The sequence below is a fragment of the Narcine bancroftii genome, chromosome 11 (assembly GCF_036971445.1).
Source record: "Narcine bancroftii isolate sNarBan1 chromosome 11, sNarBan1.hap1, whole genome shotgun sequence".
Classification (NCBI taxonomy): domain Eukaryota; kingdom Metazoa; phylum Chordata; class Chondrichthyes; order Torpediniformes; family Narcinidae; genus Narcine; species Narcine bancroftii.
In genome coordinates, this window is record NC_091479.1 from 37,101,535 (window position 1) to 37,119,723 (window position 18,189).

The window sequence follows — 18,189 nt, forward strand, 5'->3', positions numbered from 1 at the left end:
GTCCAGGTACACCACATCCACTGGCTCTCCCCCATCTATATTACCTGTCACCATCTCAAAGAATTCCAATAGATTTGTCAAGCACGATTTTCCTTTTGTAAATCCATGTTGACTCTGTCCGATCCCTTCTCTGCTAGTCATAGGCTCTGCTATTACATCCTTAATAATGGATTCCATCATTTTGCTCACTAATGATGTAAGGCTCACCGGCCTATAATTCCCTGCTTTTTCTCTACCCCCCTTTTTAAATAGTGGGGTAACATTAGCTACCCTCCAATCCATGGGCACTGATCCTGAGTCTATTGAGTTCTGGAAAATAATTCAGAATGTCCACTTCCTTAAGTACACTAGGATGTAGATTATCAGGCCCTTGGGATTTATGGGCGTTCAATCCCTTCAATTTCCCCAAGACCATGTCTTTAGAGATACTGATTTCTTTCACCTCCTCCCTTACATTAGTCTCTATGTTTCCCAACATCCTTGGGAGGTTATTTGTATCCTCTATTGTAAAAACAGAACTAAAGTAAGAATTTAATTGGTCTGCCATTTCCTTATTCCCCATTATATATTCCCCTGATTCTGACCGCAAGGGACTGTGAGAGATGAGAAAAACTGACATTGCAATATGAACATGAAGAAATGAAGAAAATAAAATTGATACATAAGTAAATGAATGAAGCCAGTGCAAACAACATGAGACATGGATATTAGAAGGCAGGAAGCTGACACTGTCTGAGTAAGATAAGAATCTCCTACACCAGCAAGTTCACTGAATGAAGGAGAGAAGGACAGACAACTGAGAATAGAAGTAGAGTTAGTCTGAACGAGATAAGGGTCGCCAAGCCCCAGATAGAATTAGCAAGGCTTGCATAAATAATTAGAAGACCTTAGACAGTATTAGCAAGTTATACATCTATAATTAGTAAGCCATACAACAGATTTTTCAAGTATGCATATTTAACTAGTAAACCCTAGACAAGATTAACGAACCCTGCAGATGAAGGGACTGAAGCCCTGAGAGTCGGGAAGGTGTGAATGGGGACGAGGGCTAGGATGTGAATAAAGACAATGGGAATAATGGCATAAGAAGACACCGACAGGATACCCCCTGGTCCTCCAAGTCTACTGAAACTGCACGTAGGCAGGAAGGATTGCCTCTGCCAAACCCATCCAGGGGGCAGAAGAATGTAAGGGGGAGGGTATTCTGATACTGAAATTTACTGTATAAAAGTTGGGTGAGCCCCAGTGTATGTGTGTATTCCCAGGGTAAGGGGAAGCACCCAACTTTGCATTGTTGTTGTAATAAATGTTATTTGTTCTCAATATTTGTCTCGAGCAATTTCTTTAAAGGTACTTCTATTTCTAACAAATGGGGTCTTGTCCGGGATCACACTCCCTCCACTGACAGAGTGCCCGACGACGAGAGTAGGTGCATCCCAGCTGATTCAGCTGGACTCACGGACGACGGGTGGCTAGTCAGTGGAAGAAGCGAGTGATATCCAAGAAGAGGCATTGAGAACAAACAATGGAAGAACGTTAAGGAAGCGCGCTAGAGCCTTGCTACTGGAACCCGGTAAGAGGAATTTTACTTGCCTATCAGTATGGGAAATATGGGTAGCAAGGAAGAGAGTCCTGGTAAAGGATGTGAGGATCAGATAACTACACACAGCCCGCTTGGGTTGATGTTATCTGACTGGGGCACGGGAAGGACCCGTGGAAAGGACAAACTGACCATGGTCAGGTATTGTTGTAGGGACTGGGTTAAATACCCGATAAAAGGGAGCTCCGTGTACTGGCCAAAATTCGGATCCGAGGATGACTGGATGTGTCAAGCTTTGAACATCTGGCTCTATCAAAACCAGGGAGAGAACCTAGAGAGCAAGGAATATGCAGCCTGCTGGCTTAGGGGATCGTGTGATCAATTGATTTTGAAAGAAAAAGAGTACAGGGACAAGAGAGATGAGGAACCTTTTGTCCCTGAACCACAAGGATGGGATGTGCTACATTCCCTCCCTCCACCTTATGTTCCTCCTATGCCGGCTCCTATCTTTCCTCCCCCTCCTATAACCTACCCTTCTGCACCTTCCCCACCTCCCCCACCACTAGGGAAGAGAGAAGAGAGCAGGAGTGGTATGATGACTCGCTCACAAAGCACTCGATTACCACCCCCGTTGACAGGAGAGAGAGGAAACTTTAATTCAGAACAGTGTGATACTCTTCAGGAAGAAAGGGCAGAGCCCCCCAATCCATCTCCCAGGGGGCAGGAACCCAGACCTAATAAGCCAGAAACCAACTGGATGCGAACCCTGCGGGAAGTTCCCGTAGGAGAGGGTCTTGGTTTCGTAAATGTGCCCCTGACCAGCACTGAAGTGCGTAACTTTAAGAAAGAACTCACCTCCCTGATAGAAGATTCCCAGGGATGTGCCGAACAGTTAGACCAATTTTTTGGACCAAATCTATATACTTGGGAGGAGTTAACATCTATCTTTAGGACCCTGTTTACTTTGGATGAGCGTGGAATGATCCGCCAGGCAGGGATTAAAGTCTGGGATAGGGATCCCCAAGGGGGACTAGATGCGGTACCAGGAGAAACTAAATTCCCCTTGGCAAGACCTAATTGGGATAAAAATACCAATTACGGTCGGGTATTGATGGAAGAGTACAGGGTTAATTTGATAAGAGGAATCAAGGAATCTGTCCCAAAGGGACAGAATTTCAAGAAAGCCTTTGAGGTTTCCCAAGGTCCCGACGAGACCCCCTCCGCATTTCTGAATAGATTGCGCACGGCAATACAGCAATATGGGGGTCTCGACATAGAATCCCCAGCAGGGCAACAATTGGTACAAACTGGTTTTGTTACCAACTCAGCCCCAGACATTAGAAGAAAATTACAAAAAACAGAAAATTGGCATGAGCAAGGAATTACCCAGCTACTACATATTGCACAGAAAGCATTTGTCCAGAGGTCTGAAGATAAGCAAATAGGGAAGGCAAAAACATTAATCCAAGCAGTCAGAGAGGTAGTAGATGAGCGACATAAAAAGGATAGGGACTGTGTGCCAGCTCCTGTATGCGGTGAGGGAAGCCACGGGTGGGGAAGTGCGGACCCCAGTGGATGGAGGAGTAGAGGAGGATTCCGGGGACGAAGACCCTTCCCGGGGCACCTTAGAAACCCAGGTAGAGATTGGGGAAACGGGAACATTTGTCTGTTTCCATTGTAAAAAGGAAGGACACTTTAAAAAGGATTGCCCACTGCGAGCCAGGGACACACGATCCTATGCCCTGATGGAAGCAGATTATGAATAGGGGGGTCACGGTTCTCAGTCAATACACACTGTGGGGCTGCACGGAGAACCATTAGTTAATTTATGCATAGGACCCCACAGTGACAACATGATATTTTTAGTTGATTCTGGAGCAGCCCGATCTAGTATTTTACACCAACCAAAGGGGGTTAAAATAGAAGGGACAATGATAGTTTCGGGGGTGGGAGGAAGAGACTTCACAGTCCCTGTATTAAGAGAGGTCAGAATCCAAATGGGAAATAAGGTAATAGTAGAGGATCTTCTACTACTTTCCCAAGCTGGAGTATGCTTATTAGGACGAGACTTACAGGACCAATTGGCTATCAGTACCAGACCACTAGAATCAGGCATCAGGGTTCAATTTTATATTTTAAGCGAGGAAGATCGAGAACTTATCAATCCAAGAGTATGGGCAGAAAAAGGCAATAGAGGAGTTTTAGACGTTCCTCCCCTCCAAGTTACTTTAACAATTAGAAGAAAACAGTACCCAATTCCTATGGCTGGCCGCAAAGGTCTGCAGCCCGTAATTGACCAGCTGCTTAAGGATGGTATACTCGAACCTCGTATGTCACCCTTTAATACCCCGATTTTACCTGTCCAGAAACCAGACGGTACCTATCGATTAGTACAGGACTTAAGGGAGTTGAACAAAATCATTCTCACCCGTCACCCTGTTGTACCTAATCCCTATACGATCATGAGTAAAATCAATCCCCATAGTAAATGGTTTAGTGTGATTGACCTCAAAGATGCTTTCTGGACCTGTCCGTTAGCAACAGAAAGCAGAGACATGTTTGCCTTTGAATGGGAAAACCCTTTTACTGGACTGTTCTTCCTCAGGGCTTTACAGAATCTCCAAATTTATTCGGTCAGGTCCTGGAACAGATACTAGATGAGGCTCCTCGGAGAGACAATTGTCAGCTAATACAATACGTAGACGACTTGTTAATTATTGGAAGAACATACGAATTGGCTAAAGAATTTACTGTTGCACTTTTAAATTTTTTAGAAAAAAAAGGTCTCAGGGTGAGCGAATCCAAATTACAATTTGTTCAATCAGAAGTTAAATACTTAGGTCATCTGGTAAGTCAGGGAACTAGGAAAATAAGTTCAGAGAGGATACGTGGTATTCTGCAGATTCCCCCTCCCAAAAATGCCAAGGAACTTAGGAAATTCCTTGGCTTAGTGGGATTCTGTAGAATCTGGATGGAAAATTATTCTAGCCTTGTCAAATTTCTTTACGATAAACTCACGATTATAGAAACCAAAGCTCTAGTCTGGACAGACGATGAGATTAAAGATTTTGACTTCGTTAAACATAGCCTTACGCGTGCCCCAGTCTTGGCACTACCCGACTTAAATAAGCCTTTTGATTTATATACTAATGCCAAAGGAGGTGTAGCCACCGGAGTACTAACCCAGGACAGGGCAGGCTATAGACAACCAGTGGCTTTTCTATCAAAGATTTTAGACCCCATTTGTCGTGGCTGGCCAGAATGTGTACAAGCCATCGCAGCCACAGCTGTTTTAGTTGAGGAAGGACGGAAAATTACTTTCGGCGCCCCTATGATAGTTCACACCCCTCACACAGTCCGCAATATTCTCTTACAATGTGCTGGGAGATGGCTCACGGACCCTAGAATTTTAAAATATGAAACTATCCTAATGGATAGGGATGATTTGACCTTGCTCACGACTAAAACCCTTAACCCAGCAGCGTTCCTCGTTGCTCCAAATTTGGACAATTCCACAAATAAATTAGAACATGAGTTCTTAGAAGTCATAGATCTACAAACCAAAATTAGGGAAGATCTAACTGATGTCCCTTTAAAAGAAGGTGAAAGGTGGTTTATTGACGGCACTTCACGATGCTTTGCAGGAACTCGCTATAGTGGGTACAGTGTAGTGGATGGGAAGCAAGGACTAGTGATTGAAGCCGGTCGCCTCCCTGGTCATTGGTCAGCACAATCCTGTGAATTATACACCCTATGTAGAGCACTCCACGGCTTAGAGAACAAAATAGAGACTATCTACACTGACTCTAAGTACGCTTTTGGTGTAGTCCACACCTTTGGGAAGATCTGGAAAGAACGGGGAATGATAACTGGTAAAGGACAGAAGTTAGCCCATGAACACTTAATTGTCCAATCCCTAGATGCTCTGACGCTCCCGACTGAAATAGCCGTAGTACATGTCCGAGGATATCAAAGTGGTGACAGTCCTGAAGCTCAGGGCAACAGACAGGCTGATGCAGCTGCCAAACAGGCTGCACTTGCGGAAACTATTCACATCCACCTATTACTGCCCACACCACTAGAGATTAAAAAAACCCCCATCTTTTCACGGGAAGAGGAGGTCTCAATGAAAGATCAGGGATTTCGCCAAACAGCCGACAGGTTGTGGTGGACGGCAGATGGACGTCAAGTCCTTAACAAAGCATTAGCCCGCCAAGTGGTAGATCAGCTACACCAACAGACACATTGGGGAACTCAGGCGCTTGTTGATGCCTTTCAACGATCCTTACACTGCTCCGGTATATATACAATAGCTAAACTTACTACTCGCAGCTGTCCGATCTGTCAGAGAATTAATAAGAAATCTATGCGCCCTGTACTGCCTGGCGGTCGCGACATAGCAGTTCGCCCGTTTCAAAGCATACAAGTTGATTTTACAGAACTTCCTAAAATTGGTATTTACAAATACCTTCTAGTCATGGGTGATCATTTTACACGATGGGTTGAAGCTTTCCCCACCCCGAATGATCGAGCTATCACTGTAATCGGAATACTTATTGAATCTGTGATTCCAAGATATGGTCTGATTCAAACCATTGATTCAGACCGAGGAACACATTTTACCTCTCAGGTTCTCCAGTGTGTCTGCAAGAAACTGGGAATAGACTGGCAACTACATACCCCATGGCATCCCCAAAGTTCAGGTCGAGTTGAAAGAATGAATCAAACTTTGAAAAATCAACTTACTCGACTTCATGAAGAGACTGGCCTCTCCTGGATTAAATCTTTACCATTAGCCCTGCTTAGAATTCGCACAGCCCCTCGTAAAGACCTTGCAGTCTCACCATACGAAATGATGTTTGGACTTCCATTTATGGGATTCCACACTGATACCCCTATCCCTGAGGCTAATGATCAATACATTTCAAAATTTCTACAGGGTCTTTCTACTTCTATACACGACCTGAAACAGAAGGGATTATTAGCCCAAACTCCACCCCTGGAATTTCCTATCCATTCTATTAAACCTGGTGATTGGGTTTATGTCAAAGCATGGCAAGATAACCAACTGAAACCTGCCTGGGATGGTCCCTACTGTGTCCTTTTGATTTCAGACGCTGCCGTGCAAACAAGAGAAAAAGGCTGGACCCACATCCAATGGATTAAACCAGCTACCGAACCACAGGATCAAGACAGTCAAACTCAACCCTCCACCTGGCGTGCAGTGCCTCATCCTTCTGACCTGAAATTTACACTACGCCGTGAAAAAGTGCCGTAATGTTGTTTTTATTCTTTATTGTATTGTTTAATTGTTGCTTCTCCATTTCTGGGACATCACTTAATTACTCACAATGTATTAAGTCCTCCTGGAATAGGGGCAGCAGAGGTCACAATTTTTTTCCTTTAGAGTTTAGAGAAGGTGTAGATTTAGTTTTTAGCCATAGTAAGATATGTTTTAATAAGGGATTCCAGTACGGACCAGGGGACCAGAACAGCTGTAGAGACCGTTACTTAACTTCCCACATAGATATTAAAGGTATGAGTTCTAAACCTGTCGCACAAAGAGAGCGATATGACACAGACACACTGAATGTCAGTAACCAATGCACCTGTCAGAGAGAGAGAGAGAAGACTTTTACTAATGTACACAGACAGGCTTCGACTCACAACTTCAATTCTACCCAGACTGTTAAACACATCTCTAATCGTAATGCACAATCCTCCCCAGATGGGTCTTTTCTCAAACATCCTTTGGGTTCCGCCGGCATTTACAATCCTTACTACTGCATCGTTAAGGGAAGTTCCAGTTATAAACGGCAACAGCTGCTACAGATCGCTAATGCTCCTTGCCATCTGAAACATCTAATCAGACTCCATGCAGCCTTGGGCATTATCATCCAACACAACACAATGGCCCTGAGGTTACGGGCTGAAGATAAACAACGTTTACCAGACACACTTCAACAACACCGCCTGCCTCTCGATTACAGCTTCGCTGCTGAATGCAGCACTTGTGAAAGACTCCTTAAAGACACTACTCACAATGGGCAGGTGGTTAAGAACACTTCTTCAGGATGTCAAAAAACTTCCCATGCCCAGGGACAGACTTTGCAACCTCGGTCCTCTGCGGGATGGACTGGACTTTTCACCGGTTACTGGAATCTGATACTCGCAACCCTTTTAACAGCTGGACTCATTACTCTCACCATCTTACTGCTTCCCTACATACAGACTGGTACACATCGTTTAACTCATCAACCCTTTCGTCAGAACACTTACACCCAAAGGATGTACAATTCCCAACATCTTTCTGAGGACATGGAAACTGCTATCCCTTTATTGACCAGCTGGGAAAACCGACAAGTTCCACTTTACCGCATCAGTAATACAGATCTAAAAGAAAACGGAGGATTGTGAGAGACCAGTAACACTGAGATCAGTAACACTGATCATTGCGTGAGATCAGTATTACTGATCTAAAAGAAAAGTGAGGATTGTGAGAGATGAGAAAAACTGACATTGCAATATGAACATGAAGAAATGAAGAAAATAAAATTGATACATAAGTAAAGGAATGAAGCCAGTGCAAACAACATGAGACATGGATATTAGAAGGCAGGAAGCTGACACTGTCTGAGTAAGATAAGAATCTCCTACACCAGCAAGTTCACTGAATGAAGGAGAGAAGGACAGACAATTGAGAATAGAAGTAGAGTTAGTCTGAACGAGATAAGGGTCGCCAAGCCCCAGAAAGAATTAGCAAGGCTTGCATAAATAATTAGAAGACCTTAGACAGTATTAGCAAGTGATACATCTATAATTAGTAAGCCATACAACAGATTTTTCAAGTATGCATATTTAACTAGTAAACCCTAGACAAGATTAACGAACCCTCCAGATGAAGGGACTGTAGCCCTGAGAGTCGGGAAGGTGTGAATGGGGACAAGGGCTAGGATGTGAATAAGGACAATGGGAATAATGGCATAAGAAGACACCGACAGGATACCCCCTGGTCCTCCAAGTCTACTGAAACTGCACGTAGGCAGGAAGGATTGCCTCTGCCAAACCCATCCAGGGGGCAGAAGAATGTAAGGGGGAGGGTATTCTGATACTGAAATTTACTGTAAAAAAGTTGGGTGAGCCCCAGTGTATGCGTGTATTCCCAGGGTAAGGGGAAGCACCCAACTTTGCATTGTTGTTGTAATAAATGTTCTTTGTTCTCAATATTTGTCTCGAGCAATTTCTTTAAAGGTACTTCTATTTCTAACAGGACCTACTCTGGATTTCACCAATCTTTACCTCTTGACATATCTATAAAAGCTTTTGCAGTTGGTTTTTATGTTTGCCGCAAGCTTACTCTCGTAATTTATTTTTACCCTCTTGATTAATCCCTTTGTCCTCCTTTGCTGCATCTTGAACTGTTCCCAGTCTTCGGATTTGGTACTTTTTTGGCCATTTGATATTCTCTCTCTTTGGACCTAATGCTGTCTCTAATATCCCTTGTTATGCACGGTTGAGTCACCTTTTTTGGTTTATTTTTATGCCAAACTGGTATAAACGATTTCTGCAATTCTTCCATTAGATCTGTGAATGCTTTCCATTGTCTATCCACCGTCAACCCCCCCGTCCCCCATAAACACCACCCAATCAATCTTACTCAACTCCCATCACATACCATCATAATTCCCTTTATTTAAATTCAGGACCTTAGTCTCGGTTTTAATTTCTTCACTCTCCATGTCGAGTGTGAATTCGATCATATTGTGATCGCTGCTACCCAAAGGACCTCGTACAACAAAATTGCTGATTAGCCCCTTTTCATTGCATAATACCCAGTCTAAAATGGCCTGCTCCCGAGCTGGTTCCTCGACATATTGGTCTAGATAACCGTCTCCTAAACATTCAAGGAACTCCTCCTCCTCAGTATTTTTACAAATTTGGCTAGTCCAATCAATATGTAAATTAAAGTCTCCGACAGCTGTTCCCTTATCTAATTTCTCTTTTTATGCCTTCCCTCACCTCTACATTACTATTTGGAGGCCTATATACCACCCCCACTAACGTTTTCCGCCCCTTGCTATTCCTCAGTTCTACCCATATAGATTCGGTATCTTCCAAGTTAATATCCTTTCTGTCAATCGTGTCGGTCCCTTCTCTCACCATCAATGCTACCCCACCCCCTTTTCTTTCTTGCCGATCCCTCCTAAATATCGTATACCCCGGGATGTTAAGTTTCCAGGCTTGCCCACCTTGCAGCCATGTTTCTGTAATCCCAATCAAATCGTATTTGTTTGTCTCAATGTCCACAGCCAATTCATCTACCTTGTTCCGAATGCTTCTTGCATTAAGATATAAAGCCTTCAAATGTGCTTTTTTTTACCTTCCCTGCTCTTTCTGATTTTTTTACTTTCGCTGCCCAACCTAAATTTTCCTATTTTATCTTTCCTGTCCTTTGCCCTATCAAACAGGTTCCCATCCCCCTGCCAAATTAGTTTAAACCGCATCCGACGGCTGTACCAAACCTAGCTGCCAATATATTGACCCCTTTTGGGTCTAGGTGTAACCCATCCTTCTTGTAAAGGTCATGACTTCCCCAAAAGAGATCCCAATGATCCAAGAAGCCAAAACCCTGTCTTTTACACCAGCCCCTCAGCCACACATTCATTTGTCTTAACCTTCCATTTTTGTCCTCAGTTGCACTTGGCACAGGTAGCAATCCAGAGATCACCACCCTGGCGGTCCTTTTTCTTAGCTTCTGTCCCAGCTCGCTGTAATTCTTTTTTAGTACCTCCTCCCTCTTTTTATCTATGTCATTGGTACCCAATGAGGCATGTACCAAGACATCAGGCTGCTCACAGTCTCCTTTCAGAATACTCTGGACCCGATTTGAGATATTCCCGTACCCTTGCACCAGGGAGGCAGCACGCCATGCGGGTATACCTATCTGGCTCACAGAATCTCTTGTCTGTACCTCTAACAATGGAGTCCCCAATGACCACTGCATTCCTCCTCACCTTTTATCAACTTGATCCTGAATGTTGAATGTGTATGTTCATGTAATTTCCCCGTCTCTGTCGGTTTCTCCCTCCTAATTAGAAGTGTAGAGGCTTGCCTAACATATCAACCCTGTTGTCCTGTTTCCATCCCCGAAATAAATGTGTGCTTTGTACCTCCGCTTTGGTCTGGTTCTTAATCTGTGGGACCCACACGAATGTGACAACAATGGAGGAGGGGAAGCAAAGTATGTCAAAATGTGTTATTGCCTATGAACAGAGGCAATAGAATATTAAATTTATGTTATGACAGAGTATATGATATTTTGAAGATGCTACATGGAAGAAATTCTTCAAACAATTAAACACAAATACGGAGAGGCAAGTGGGACCTTCTGTTTTCTCCCGCTTAGATCGTTCTTAAGAGAAAGATAGGGACCAACATTGACTCCACCTAAAATTAGTGAAATGGAACAAAGAGTTGGATGGGAAATACACCCAAAGTTATCAATGAAATGTACGATGCTCTCCAGAGAGAAAATCCAAAACCAGGATAGCAGAGGTCAGGAGAAAGATGGGAGTCGGGCTTGGATGTGACGATTTCAGAAAGAAGCTGTTCAGAGTGGTGTGAAGATTGAAATATACAAATTCAAGAAGAAATAGGGTCAGGATTGTGTCAAGAGTGTTACAAATATGATTAATGCCAGATATAAAAATAAAAATCTCCACATCAATTTTGCTATACTACATATAAATTAAATGGACTTATCTCCAATTATTCCGAGAAATGTTTTCAATGTAATCAGGTGATTGAGACTTTTCTTTCCATTCGGTTTGGACCTTTGTAAAAGTGAAAGGATTTCAGTCTATTATTAGGACAAATTATGAAGATTAAAATACAAAAGGGTGTGAGAATATTTGTGCTTGGTCAGAGATATGAAGCAGATACAAAACTGAAGTTGAATAAATATCAAAATCATTTTCTGAGTCCAGCCATAACAGCAGTGAAGAAATGTGCAGCATGAACGTGGAGAGCAGAGAGTTGTGTAACGAGAGATGGGACATTGAAATGAAAACTGTGTCACCATGTAACCATATAACCATTTACAGAGCAGAAACAGGCCATGTCAGCCTTTTGAGACTGCACCGGTTCACTAGAACAACTCCACTAGCTCAATCCTCCCGATTTCTGCCAATATCCCTCCAACCCCCTCACCTCCATGTACACATCCAACCTTCTCTTAAATGACAGAAGGGACCCTGCCGCAACTATCTCATTCGGAAGATCATTCCATTCTGCCTCCACTCTCTGAGTGAAGAAGCATCCTCTAAAATTTCTCCAGAAGTTTTGCCTCCTTACCATTAACTCATGGCCTCTTGTTCCAACCTTCCCTTCCCTCACGGGAAAGTGTCTGTCTATGTTTCGTCTATCTATTCCTTTCATAATTTTAAATAGCTATATTGTCCCCTCTCATTCGTCTACATCCCAATGAATAAAGTCCCAGTCTCCTTAATCTCTCCCTGTAATGCAGATGCTGTAAGCCAGGCAACATTCTTATAAATCTCTGCACCTTCTCCACCTTATCTATATTCTTCCTATAATTTGGAGACCAGAACTGAACACAATTCTCCAAACATGGCCTCACCAATGCCTTAAACAGCTGCACTCTAGCCTATGCTATGATTTATGAAGGCCAGCATGTCATATGCCTTCTTAACCACCCTGTCTACCTGGGAACCCACCTTCAGTGAACTCTGTACCATAACTCCAAGATCCCTCTGTTCCTCTTCATTCCTCTACCCCCTCCCCTTAACTGCATATGTTCTATTTGTATTTTTTTTTCCGGAATGCAGCACCTCACACTTGTCAACGTTAAATTCCATCTGCCATCTTTTCCAAACAAACCAAATCCTTTATTCCAAGAAAGTCTACCTCACTGTCCACCACTCCCCCTATTTTCGTATCGTCTGCATATTTGCTTACCCAGTTAACCACACCCTCCTCTAAATCATTAATATTAATGATAAACAACAAGGGACCCAGCATCGATCCCTGAGGCACTCCACTTGTCACAGGCTTCCAACATGACATATAGTTGCCCACCATGACTCTCTGCTGTCTATCTCCCAGCCACTTCTGAACCCATCCCACTATCTATTAATCCCTAATGACTGAACCTTCCTAAATAACCTTACATGCAGAACCTTATCAAAAGTCTTACTAAAATTCAAATAGATCTCATCAACCATCCGACCTTCATCCACTTTTCTTGTCAACTCTTCAAAAAAATTCAACAAGATTCATCAAACATGATTTTCCTTTCATAAACCCATGCTGGGTGCCCCTGATCTATCCCTGCCTATCCAGATATTTGTACATACTATCTCGAAGTATATCATCCATAATCTTCCCCACTCGGAAGTCAAACTTACTGGCCGATAATTACTTGGACTCCACCTACTGCCTTTTTTGAACAACAGAACTACATTTGCAACCCTCCAATCCCACGGCACCACACCCTCCTCCAGTGATCTTTGAAAAATCGCTGTCAGTGCCCCCGCTATTTGTTCCCTGACCTCCCTTAAAGTCCTGGGAAAAATCTCATCAGGACCAGGAGACTTATCCACTTGAATTGACCCAAGAAGCTCCAAACCTCTCACTTTACTAATCCTTATCCTTTCCATAACTAACCCCTTTGCCTCTCTTATCTTGTATTGCCCAATGTCCATTTCCCTCGTGAATACAGACGAGAACAAATTGTTCAATATTTCTCCATCTCATCCGGTTCCTGACATAGTTCACTGGTCCCATCATCCAGTCGACCTATTCTATGTTTAACCCTCCTTTTACTGTTCACATATCTGCGCTGGATGGGTCACATCTCCAGAATGGAGGACCATCGCCTTCCCAAGATCGTGTTATATGGCGAGCTCTCCACTGGCCACCGTGACAGAGGTGCACCAAAGAAAAGGTACAAGGACTGCCTAAAGAAATCTCTTGGTGCCTGCCACATTGACCACCGCCAGTGGGCTGATATCGCCTCAAACCGTGCATCTTGGCGCCTCACAGTTTGGCGGGCAGCAACCTCCTTTGAAGAAGACCGCAGAGCCTACCTCACTGACAAAAGGCAAAGGAGGAAAAACCCAACACCCATCCCCAACCAACCAATTTTCCCCTGCAACCGCTGCAATCGTGTCTGCCTGTCCCGCATCGGACTTGTCAGCCACAAACGAGTCTGCAGCTGACGTGGACTTTTTACCCCCTCCATAAATCTTCGTCCGCGAAGCCAAGCCAAAGATCTGAAAAAACCCTGAGGATTCACCTTCGCCTTATTAGCTATGGACACCTCATCCCTTCTTTTTGTCTTTCTAATTTCCCTCTTCAAGTTCTTAAGAGTATGTCAAAATGATCACTGGATCTGAAGTTCTCCCTAACGCTCACCTCCGTCACCTGCCCCATTGCATTCCCAAACAACAGATCGAACACTGCTCCCACTCTAGTTGGCATCTCAACATATTGCTGCAAAAAGCAATCCTGAACACAATGCATAAATACTAAGCAATCCTGCCCTTTTACTGACTGCATTTCCCAATCAATATTTGGAAAATTGAAATCCCCAACCAACACCACCCTATTTTACCTGCATATCCCACCTATTTCCTTGCACATTTGCTCTCCTAGTTCCCTTTTCCCATTTGGAGGCCTTTAATAATCCGCATAATAATAACCTCACCCTTCTTATTTTTCAGCTCTAGCCACACTGCCTCTCTTGACGAGCCCTCCAGTCTATCTTGTCTCAGCACTGCTGTAATACCCTCCTTGATATGTAATGCCACACCTCCCCCTCTTAATCCACCAACTCTATCACATCTGAAGCAGCAAAATCGTGGAACATTCAACTGCCAGTCACAACCTTCTTTCAACCATGTCTCGCTAATGGCCACACATCATAATGCCACATGTCAATCCACATTAATCCTCGCATTAAAATAAATACAACTCAGGGATCTCCTACATCCTACCTACTGCATATCCTCCTCTATACCATTCTCACAATTTTCACTGCAGTATCTGTTTACTACTTCCTGCTTTTCCTCCCTCAAATTATCTAAACTTGTCTCTTTCCTTATCCTACTAACCCTCACCCTACTGTCCTGCCTAACTTGAAACCCTGTCCCCAACCATACTAGTTTAAACCCCTCCTGACAGCCCTAGCAAATGCCCCCGCCAGGAGTCTGGTCCCTCTGAGATTAAGATGTCACCCATCATTATGGTATAGGTCCCAGCTTCCCCAAAAAAGGTCCCAGTTGTCCAAGAATTGAAACCCAGTCTCTGACTCCACCCCTTGAGCCACATGTTTAACCTCCACCTAATCCTAGGTGCTCGCTGGAAGTGCTAGCTGCCTGATGTTACTCTCGGAATAAGTGAAACAGGAAGGACCACAGTGCTAGCCTGAAAGAAAGAAGTTATCATCTGGAGAACCCTGATGGGCCAAGTTTTATCAGCGACACATTGAGCTGACTAATGGTGTTAGATCAGTTGTGAAAATCCTGGAACAACAAATCTCTCTCTGCAAACCCTACAGAACTTTCCTGAGTGGCAAAGCCTGATAAACTTTATACATGTTCAATTCCGTGCACAGTATCAGAATTGCCTACAACCAATGAACTTAGAAGAATGAGAAGTGAGATTGAACTGTGAACCAAATAACGTTTCTTATATTTACACACACATCATACATGTGCACTTAGACTTAGAAGGGGATTAAGGTTAGTTAAGTTAATAGAGATAAGTTAAAGTTTGATTCTGTTTTCATGTTTAAAGATAATTAAAAACAACTTATCTTTATATAACTACTCGTCCTGGTGAATGTCTATTGCTGCTGGGTTTTGGGGTCCTTTGGGCTCATAACACCATAGTCTGGCGATGTACATGGACCTCCTTCCCACTCCATCCATTTTGGATCCCCACATGAAGAGGGAAACTGCTCTGGTAATAGCCAGGGCAGAGGTGTGTGGGATGGGCCACGCCTGCATCACATGCAGCAGTACCGAGAGCACCTTGCACCTGATGACCAGGTTCTTCCCCATTACTGAGAGGGAATGTCATTCCCACAGACCCAGTTTCTGGTGGACTTTTACAATCGGCTCTGACCATTTTTTTGTTGCATGCCTCGGCCTCTCCAAGCCAGATCCCCGACACCTTCAGGTAGTCAGATCTGACTGTGAAAAGGACAGCGGACTGATTTACCAAAGTGCATTCCTCGCTTTTGTTCCAGTTTACCCTGGAACATAGATTTGTATACTTCCTGGTCCAGCCACTTACAGACTTGTGTACAACTCAGCCGGTCTCCCAGAACTGGGGGGTCTCTGTGCTGCTCCCTGTCTCCGGGAGCTGGGGGTCTCTGTACTGTCCCCATCTTGCAGATCTGGGGGTCTCTACACTGCTCCCTGTCTCCTGATATTGTTGTTTTATTCTCCACCAGTCCCCCAGCACAACCCTGAACCCTGGACGAAATGTAGAGGCACAGAGGGATCAGTGAAAATATGGGTAGTTTTGCCAGGGTGGGGTCCATGCAGGAGCATGATAACAGCAGGGAACCCGTGGAAGGGGATGGAGGGCATTCGATGGTGCACCAGCAGGACACTGCTGAGGGTGCAGATTCCCTCGGGCTCTCGAGGGTAAAAGGCGCAGGTTATTCCAATGGTTTAGGTGAGGCCAGGGTCCAAATTAGAGCTGGCGCAGGTCATCAAGGGTCGACATAACAGGTGCCTGGAACTGTCATGAGGATACTAAGGGCTGGTAGAGGTAGGTAAGGAGGGGGTAGTTGTGTTCCGACGAGGGATTGATGAGTGAGGGGCCACATGGATGGGACTTCGAGACAAGGGGCCTCTGATTGTCCAGGGATGGGGCCTGTAAATAGACCCGCAGACATCCAACACACAGCATCTTTGACCCACTACCATCAGGAAGGAGATATGGAGGAACAAAATCAGGCTGCCAGACAGGGAAATAACTTCTTCCAACAGGCCGTGAGATTGACAATGCAATGCGAGTTGAATGGGTCTGTGGAATGAAAAGGATGAGAGGGATATGGACTGTTTGCAAGCAGCTTGGCCAGCAGAAAAGAAGGGCCAAAAGGATGGTTTCGGAGTTGTCTATCTTGTCCACACTTTTGAGTTGAATCCTTAAATAATTCATGACAGGCAGGACTATCATTTTAGATGGAGATTTTAGATTGACACATGCAGCCCGGGAACAGGCCCTTTCAGCCTCTGAGCCACAACCACTCAATTACACCAAAGACCTCCAAGCCCCGGTACGTTTTAAATGGTGGAAGGACCAGGAGCAACTGGTGGAAATGCACGCAGACACAAGAAGAATATACAACTCCCAAGAGACAGTGTCAAATTTGAACCTGGCTCGCTGGCCCCTTATCAGCATTTTTCTAACCGCGGCACTAACCTCGCCACTCTCAATTATTCCCAGGGTTCTTCCTCCTACTTTCCATGAGCTGTGATTGCTTCCAATTCCAGTGCCCTTGTTTCCCTGAGACTCTGACCCCTGCCCAGTGACTCTGTCCCTAATGCCTCTCCCTGGCCAGATGATCACCAGTCTCTCCTGGCTCTCACCCAAATTTTCTTACCCAATTCCATCACCTACAACCCCCTCGTCATGGCCCACCCACTCGCCCACAGGGCCAAGGGTAGCAAGGTGGGGGAAGGTCCAGCCTGTAGTCACAAAGCTTGTCGAAGGACAAGTGAGAGCAGGAGTCCTGGGGCAAGAGGTGAAGGGCAGTGTGTACTGTAGCAGCCAGCTACACAGGGTCACAGCCTCCAGGGTGGGGGGGAGAGAGAGAACTGGCTCAGATGGGACAGATGTCCCGGTGCCAAGGGTCAAGGAATTCCCCAGCTCGGTGAAGGTCTGGGACACTGCCACCGGCAAGGAGACTGGACCACTGCCCTCCCCACATCTCCACCATCTGGGGGTCCCAGGAGCAGCTCAGGTTCCAAGGCCTGTCAGTGGGGGAAGGGGTAGGTTCGGGAATTGGGGAGGGGTAGTTCTGAATGGTGATCGAGAGGATCGGTCCAGTGGGAGGACAGACATGACAGACATGAGGGCTGGGGCTTCAGGACAGATCCTGTGGGGAGGCAGGAGCTTTGGTGACCAGCCGGTGGGGGACAATGGCTTTGGAAATGGACCTGGTGGAGGTCAGGGGCTTTGGGGAGAGACCAGTGGGTTTGTGGGAGGACCTGTCGGGCAAAAGAATTAGTGACAGACCAAGTTGGGAATGGCATTGGGGATGGACACAGCAGGAGATGGGATGTTGATGGACCTGGCGGGGATGCGTTTGGGAATGGATCCGGTGGGGGATGGTATTGGGATGGATCAGGTGGGGGACGGTATTGGGGTTGGACCCAGTGGGGGACAAGATTGGGGATGGACCCAGTGGGGGGTGGGATTGGGGATGGACTCGGAGGGAGACAGGATTTTGGATGGACCCGGCGTGCACAGAATTGGGGATGGACCCGGCGGGGGACGGTATTGGGGACAGATTCAGCGGGGGACGGTTTTGGGGTTGGACCCAGCAGGGGAGGGGATTGTGGATGGACCCGGCAGGGGATGATATTGAGGATGGACCTGGCGGGGTCAGT